The following is a 6,000-nucleotide window of genomic DNA, read 5'->3' as shown; positions in this document are numbered from 1 at the left end:
TTTATCCTCCAGATGTTCCCTCTAATCAATCTATTTCATTGCTACTTACATCTAGGTGCCTGCCTCTTGCAAATCACCCAAACACAGTGATTTTCAAAGTTATTTCCAGACTTTTATGAGATTTTTAAAATAAACACTTAAGATTTAAAAATCATACTTCTTGATTGCTACTGGGGGTAGAGAGATTGAACACAGGGACTAGCATATATCTTTGAGGACTTGCCTAATTCATGCTATTCCCTACCTATAAGATGTAGAAAAGCAGCAGAAAGAGTATACCATGTTCAGCAACCTGTACATCTGTGGAACCACATTGGCCATCTTCTACCACCCCCTCATAGCTAAGACTGAGGTTGCAGGGATAATAAAGGGAAAAGAGCAGAATTCTTGACCCCTGCCTGCAAAAAGACACTAAGGAACAAGGAATCGCAGAGCAGCAGAGCTCAGGGACGGCACATGAACCTGGTTCTGTAAACCTGAAACTGAAAAACAGAGCTCTAGACCCAGTCTTGGCTTCTTGACCTCTCAGCCTCTGTTTGGGGATGATGTTATAGTGAGACAGGTCCTATGGCTTCCATCTCTGAGATTTGGGAGGTGGTACTTCAACACTCCCCAGCTGCCTAGACAAGAAACCATTGCCGGGTAACACAGCCCAGGAGGCACCTCCTATCAATGGACCCCTAAGTAATGAAGACCACTTGCTAAGGGCTTGATAGGAGAAATAGTGGATGAGTTTATCCATAAGTCCAGGAGAGAAGTCAAGAATGAGTCATCTTCTTTTCTGACAAAACAGCCTTTAGTTTGAAAACCAATCTAACCTTGAGGCAGGATGTTCTGAAACAACCTACAGGCAGAAGAATAGAAAATTCTCTTAGAATTCAGCTGCTCCTCTGTTAGGTGAGGCTGGGACACGGCAGCAAGGCCACATCCTTGGCTGCTCTGGGCACTCCGCCTACAGTGCTTCTTGCTGCAGAGTTCAGCAGCTCACCACATCCCAAGGCTGAATGCTAGGACCCCAGATTGCGTGCCCTCCTTGGGGTGATTGAGCTCATCCCACTTGGATGCTGCCCCAGCTTTGCAGGCTCCTAGGTGGAGTGTCATCTGTTTTCATTCCGTTGTTAACATCAGTTTAAGTTTCAATAGACCCTATCCTTTTGTTTCCTTTTTGGTCTGGAAGCCTCAATCCTATTAGTTACCAGCAAATACAGCAATCACTGGTCTGCTTTTCCAAGGACTGAGCCAGACTAGTGATAACATTAAGTGAGGCTTCCAGTGAGCTAGAAAGATGACCATGGTTCTTTATGATCATTCTTATTACATGACTACGAGAGATAAGACAGCGAGTCTAAGGAAGGTTGAGTACTTTGCCTAAGGTTACACGTAAACTTGTAAAATGCAGAGTTAGGATTTGAACCCAGGATTCCTGGACTTCGGATTCTGTGCCCTTCCCATGGTGCATTTTCACCTACTGTGCTATGCACTTCAGTTCCCCATCTCTGTGTTCAATCTCCAGGCTGGGTCATCCTATAGCATCTCTTCAGATGCCTCAGTGCAAAGTATGTAATTAAACCTTGACAACGCTCTCAGTCAGGTCCCCCCCTAGGTCTCACTGAGTCCAGGGAAAACGGGGGTGTTATCCCTCACCATCTCCTACTACTCTACTCTATTGATAAATCCTCAGAAATTATAAATGTTGAGAAATCATGTTTTTTCTATTATAAAATTTTATTTCTAATCCCTTCTATCTATTTCCATTGATAAAAGCTACTGATTCTCAGATGCCAGATTTATTATCTGAGAGAGTACTCAGCTAAAGAAAATGTTTTAAACTAATTTATTATATTTTCTAAGTTGTAAATTGCTTTCCATTACCTTTAATTTATGAAAATATGCCATGAGAAGTCAGAAAATGTTGAATATGCACTGGCACCAACAGTCAGGGAAGGTTATGCCTCAGCTAAGGAGATGCTTAAGTCATTTAAAGGCTTATTTCAAAGTCCAAAAATAAATTTATTACTGCAGAGCCATCCACACAGTGCTTAGATAAAGGATATGATGGGAAAGCAATGAGTGATACTTTACAGGAACAAATACCTTTTTATGGTCTATTAACAGTTCTGTGCTTGAACTAGTAGTTACTCCCACTAGCTTCTAAATGGAGCATTGTTGAGAAGCACTGGGCTGTGATATTATGAATGATGTCATCAGTAGAATAAAGTGATTAAAGAGTTGAACTATTTTCAAATGATAGCTGGAGAGATACTACGGGATCAATGAGTTTGGTGTATAGGAAAGACAGGGAGTTGGGTGGGGAGTTCCATCCCTTTCAAATGCTGACTAGGATATGTAGTGGGTTGATATTTTGGTTGGGTCCAAATAAGAAGTCACAGAACCAGAAATCAGGATGGTTGGGGTTGTGATTTTCACGGACTCTCTTAACATACACAGGGGGACATTAGGGTTTACAGGACTAGAAAACCCAGCTGACTGAAAGGGAGAGTGTGCTGACATGGACTAAATAGGACCATAAAACCCCAGGAAGCAGAGCAGAGACCCTGTAGTCCTCCAGGCCAGTGGGGGACCCCTGTGATAATCAGGCACTGAGAAAGACATGCAGTCATTTGGCCTGCTTATGCAGCAGAATAAATAAGAAAGCCTCTTGTTGGAGGTACAAGGACACTCAGCATTCTCAGGAAACAGGATGGATACCAAGATTACGACTACGCTTGTCATCGGAGATCACACCTGCTGGTGAGAACTGGGTTTCCAATGTGTTCAGTCTTATTGCAAGAAGCAGCCAGACTGAGTCATTAAGTATTGAATAACAGAGCCTGTTTATTTGCTACAGCCTTCTACAGATTATGAATAAGAAACTCAGTACATCTATAACCATGGTAACTCTTCCTGTCCACCTCTTATTGACAAATTATATTTTATTCATTTTTTGGTCCCATAGTAGCTAGATAAATGCTTGCCTAGTTTGAGTTCTTAGAAAATGCATGGTTGTGTTTTCTTTTTGAAACTAACCTATAAGGTAAGGAAGAAACTTGTTTCAGTAGCTTGTAACAGGCCCTCTTAGGGAGAAGGAAAACTATGAGGTCAAAGTTTGTTGGTAGATTTTGGGGAGGAAAGTAAGACTCCTTAGTCAAGGACATATATGATGAGAAAACATAAGATGAAGATGTGTGATGCACAAGCAATTAATAGGCATTGGATGCTGGGTTAGAGCCTAAGAAGAATGAGAAAGAACTGAGGAAACAGGTAGGTATCTGAGAAGCAAAGGGAAAGTAAGATTGTTCAATGACACATTCCCGATGGTAGGGGCTTCAACAACAGGGATGCTTAATATTTGGTCCTGTATTGTTAACATTATTGGGAATTTTATCTGATTCTTTGAATCCTCAGGCTTTTTGTATGTTTTATTTTGGACACAGAGGAATTCGAATGGTGTCCATAATGAGGCAATGCAGAAAAAGAAATGTACTCTTGAAACACTAAGCTGAACCCTAAATTTAACTTAGAAGAAGCAGGCATGGGAATCCCAGGTTGACCAGGTGAAGCATCCTCCGTTCTAACTGGCTCCCTCCAGTAAATCTGAGAGGGACCCAAGTCTCCCTTTGCTGGTTGGGAGGGAAATCAATTTGTTTAATGTTTGGATTTAATTTTACAGGAGTTTTCAGTTCCAGACAACGAAAGCAAAAAGAAATTCTCTACTCATCTTATCTTTCCAGTTTGTAATTCAGTATGCATTTGGCATTTAAAAATACATATATTCGAAATAAATACATATATTCGGATCTAAAAGAATTTCTGATCGCTATAAAAACACGTTTACAATCCTTCAAGATAATGAATTTCTAAAATTAGCATCCTCCTGTGTACTTTCATATCCTAAAAGTCTATCTGAGACTCTAGAGGTGGGGAGATGGAATTGCAACACCCAGGAATTATAGTGGATCTATAGAACCCTGTCACTTGTCCTCTTTACTTTTAATAAAGTCCTCTTCAGCACTGTCTTCTGACATTGAGAAATCCTTCTTTCTAAATGACTTCTTAAATACCAATCTTTAAAAATTACCCTCAAGTGCTCCCCACATTTTATTGATTTTAACAACAAGTCTGTAAGCACTTTTATTTTCACCATATCCACATATGAGAAAACCGACAGTCATAGACTGACGTTTGTGTAGTTTACACTTGTATATGGGAACCAGCACCAAACTCACATCTGACCATCAGAGAACAGGAGGAACCGGTAAGTGAAGTAGGAGCCCAGCCACCATGGTCTGTCCCCAAAACTTTCCACATAGCACTGTGCCTTATATAGGCCAAAGGTGGGCCTTGCTTAAACCATTTAAAAATATGGAAATGAAAGCAGAACCGCTATTAGTAACAATGCTGGCACATGGCAATGTCATAACATGCATTATACAATAAAGCAAGGCAATTATGCCAAAATGATTAATCAGAACTACTAAGAAACTTATTATCATGTATTAAAAATTCACCCTACACACACGTATAATTCTATACTTGGAATTATACCAAGCCAGAGTCACTCCTTGGGAATAAAATAGAAGCACGTTTTCTCTGCCTCTCTCTCCCATCCTCCTCCTAGACAGCAATAATAATAAAGCTAATTTAAATGTTACTAAAACATTTACACAGCATACCCATATTTCGTATGAGTCTAATATTATTGCGACAGTGGCACTGTCAAGTAGGAGTTGCAGGTGTACGTATCTTATTTTAAAGATGAATAAATGTTAAGCCTAACACGTGTCATCACCCTGTTTAATTTCACACTACTCGTTAGGGGCTTGTGCAGCTCAATCCCGATTTGGGGAGCTGCTCTCCGGACTGTGGAGTAGCAGAGGGGAGGATCGCTTTCAGTTTGAACGAGCCCATTATTGGGCTAAACAGATGCTTGGTATTTTGCATCACCAGCCCATCAAGCCTGCAGATAATCAGCTTCTCTCTAGCCACAATCGTCATTAGATACGACTTTCCTTTCCGCAGCTTTACAATGGGTCCCAGATGCTTCTTAAATCCAATTAAAAACTCCGGAGTTGGAGTTCTTCTCCTCCTAGGAATTTCCTTCAGCTCTTAGCATTCTTCTCAGGTTGTTAACATTGTACCCCTTCGTGGCCCTGCTTGTAAGAACCTCTTCTGTACCAAATCACACTTTTTTTTTTTTTTTAGACCATAACCACTTCCCAAGAAGGGCCCAAGTTTCTTCCTTCTTTCTCTCCTGTTTTCTTAGGTCTCTGTAACTTTCCCCAACCTGACTCGCGTGGTTGTGTGCTGTATCAGATGCTGGCTGACTCACTTCATTTAGTTAAGTGCTTTGGATGGAGACCTTGGCAGGCCTTCTCTAGGACAGGCCAGTGTTTGTCTAGTGGCTTTTCAATAAAACCCCAGGCCTTTTCAAGGGTGAGAGAGGAAAGGAAAGGAACAGCAGAGATAAGAGAGAATGATATCGAGAGAAAAGTACTCAGAAAAGGGACACGTTGGAAGGCAGAGAGAAGGAGAGTCACCTGGGGAGTGTTTTGGCTTCTTCAGCTGAGATTTCTGCTGTGGCTCAAGATCAGTCTGCAAATTTCTTTGTCTCTCTCCTGTCTTCTTTCTCTGAACTCCTGTGCAGGCCTGAAGCTGCTTCTATAGGGGACAAAGCGCGTACCCCCAGGCAGCCTTGGAAATGTCCCCCTTATGTTTTTCAGTTTACCAGGTAATTCCTTTACCAGGTTAAACTAAGCTTATTCCCACAACATTTCTCCTCCCAAAAGATCCGAGTCAATTCAAAGTTCTGGATACACAGTAAACGTTCGATTCGAATTTCCAGAACACTGTCACATTTTGAACCCCAATGATACTATGTGTGTGGGGGGGTCTCAGGGTCATGTCCCAGTGAAAAGGGCACAGTCTAGAAAACAAAAGAAACTTCAAAATCATTCCATTTCTTTACTAGTATTCACACCAAACGCGCGAGGGCTAGTAATT

Source organism: Kogia breviceps, chromosome 20, assembly GCF_026419965.1.
Source record: "Kogia breviceps isolate mKogBre1 chromosome 20, mKogBre1 haplotype 1, whole genome shotgun sequence".
Classification (NCBI taxonomy): domain Eukaryota; kingdom Metazoa; phylum Chordata; class Mammalia; order Artiodactyla; family Physeteridae; genus Kogia; species Kogia breviceps.
This window is presented reverse-complemented; position numbering follows the sequence as displayed.